The sequence below is a fragment of the Euleptes europaea genome, chromosome 17 (assembly GCF_029931775.1).
Source record: "Euleptes europaea isolate rEulEur1 chromosome 17, rEulEur1.hap1, whole genome shotgun sequence".
Taxonomy (NCBI): Eukaryota; Metazoa; Chordata; class Lepidosauria; order Squamata; family Sphaerodactylidae; genus Euleptes; species Euleptes europaea.
In genome coordinates, this window is record NC_079328.1 from 40,400,575 (window position 1) to 40,402,944 (window position 2,370).

General features: G+C 44.6%; 1 non-coding gene across 1 annotated transcript; it reads right to left on the reverse strand.

Moving 5' to 3' along the window:
• Positions 1-2,045: 2,045 nt before the first annotated feature.
• On the reverse strand, positions 2,046-2,114 carry TRNAT-GGU (transfer RNA threonine (anticodon GGU)). The gene has a single exon. It is a non-coding gene; the product is annotated as a tRNA-Thr (tRNA).
• Between the last annotated feature and the right edge of the window lie 256 nt (positions 2,115-2,370).

A 2,370-nucleotide genomic window follows, 5' to 3' on the forward strand; every position in this document is an offset into this window, starting at 1 on the left:
AAATCATAAACATTCGCTTCTGTTCTTCATTAAAATGTTTGATAGCAGTTAATTAACAAGCTGATCTGTCCTATCGAGTTGCAAAGGGCACGGCATTTATCCTGCCAGAAGAATGCAGAGATAGTCTATTTTGTAATAAATGCATTCTGTACAGGTCTCCCCTCTTGGAAGTATCTATAATACACTAACAGCCCATTCCTGAGAATGGGGCCGAAGGTTGTTAGGAGAGGGGAGAGCTGTACAGAATGGAGGGGCCACGCCGGTGCAGGGGGGCATTCCGGGGGCGGGGCGGGCCCCTTTCGGCCACTTCCACCAGCACCGGGAATGGCGGTGCTGCACCTGCTTTTTAGCAGGCACAGCCTCGCTATTCCCTATGGGGCAAAAGGCCCCGGTTAAACAAAAAAAAAGTCGCGAAACAGCTTTTTTTTTGTTTTGTTTAATGGCATACGGGGAGCGGCTTAGGAAGAGGCGCCACTGCCGTCCCCGTACACCTCAGCTCAGGAATGGGCTGTAACAGTGCAATCCTAAACTGAGCAACACCCTTCTATGTGTACTGAAATCAGTGGGCTTAATTAATGGGTGCAATTCGGCTTAGGTTTCGACTGTGTCTTAGATCTCATATTCCATAGAACCATTCATTAATCTGTAGCAGGCAAGATTTCTTTTCTAACAATGAGCCGTTGTCCTTTTGATGGCTATCAGTCCATTCATGACAACTTGCAGATTTTTTTTCTTCCGTTAACCCTTTAAGATAATTCTGCAAGGCATAAGAGTACAAGGAAAGCCCGGCTGGATCAGACCGGTTTCCATCTAGTCCATCATCTTGTCTCACACAGTGGCCCACAACAGGGCACAGAGGGCGAGACCTTCCCCTGATGTTGCCTCCTGGCACCGGGATTCAGATGTTGACTGCCTCTGAACATGGAGGTTCCCTTTAGTCACCATAGCTAGCAGCCACTATCCTCCATAAATCTGTCTAATGTCCTTTTTAAGCCATTTATGCCTGTGGCAATCTCTATAAGAATATATAAGGGCTCTATGTGGATCTTTATGTCTTGTAAATATATATCTTTATATCTTGAGGTTGCAATTTTAAATACACCTACTAGGGAGTAAACCCCACAGAATTCACTGAGACTTCTGACTTTTTTTCTGATTGCACTGGAAGTTTTCTGCATTGGATGGAAGCCTAAAAGCATCATCAGCGAAGCAAAATCAAAGACAAAAATTAAATAAAACACTATCCCTGGCTAAATAGGAAAGCTCTTAAAACTAAAAAGAGGCAAGCAGGAGATGCAGTTCAGCATAGAGTCATAATTATGTCAATTTCCCAGTACCCATGATGCGGGAGATATAGGGTCACATTACCATGGAGACTCAGGTATTACATTCCCATAAGGCAAATTGCTTAATGCTTTCATAGATGGCTTTGAACACATGTAACAGAACAAAGGAAACATTTCCAACAAATTACACCAAAAATTAAGAATTTACGGCTTATTTGGTTTACATCACAATCTCAGTGCTTGCAGGCTTGTTTGAATCACAGCCTTACAATCCCATTGAAATCAATGGATTTAGACTGAAGTACCTCTGCAAAGGGGGAAGAAGAAGAAGAAGCAGCAGCAGCAGCAGCAGATTCCCCACTCCTCCACATGAGCGGCGGAGTCTAATCTGGTGAACTGGATTTGTTTCCCAACTCCTACACATGAAGCCAGGTGGGTGACCTGGGACTAGTCACAGCTCTCTTCGAGCTCTCTCAGCCCCATCTACCTCACAGGGTGACTGTTGTGGGGAGAGGAAGGCAAGGCAATTGTAAGCCAGTTTGAGACTCCTTAAAGGTAGAGAAAATCAGGGTATAAAAACTAACTCTTCCTTCTTCTTCAAATATGTTTAAAAAGTACATGAACACACATGAAGCTGCCTTATACTGAATCAGACCCTTGGTCCAGCAAAGTCAGTGTTGTCTACTCTGACCGGCAGCAGCTCTCCAAGGTCTCAGGCAGAGGTCTTTCACATCACCTACTTGCCTAATCCCTTCTAACTGGAGATGCCAGGGATTGAACCTGGGACCTTCTGCACACCAAGCAGATGCTCTACCACTGAGCCACAGCCCAACTTTGATCATAGTCATATTTGGCAGCTGAAATTGGGGAGGAGGAAGGAGATTGGGAGAAGAGAGTTTGGGAGAAGAGAGTTTGCATAGGGAGTTTGCATTTCTTCCGGGGATCCAAAACTTGGGCTGGGTTGGACGTCTTTTCAATATTAAATGACAAAAGGAAAGGGGAACATTCGCTTGATCTTGCAATAAAAGCTGGCATCAACTTCACTTTATATTTAGCGCTCTATTGTTTTGGGGTGGCAATTATC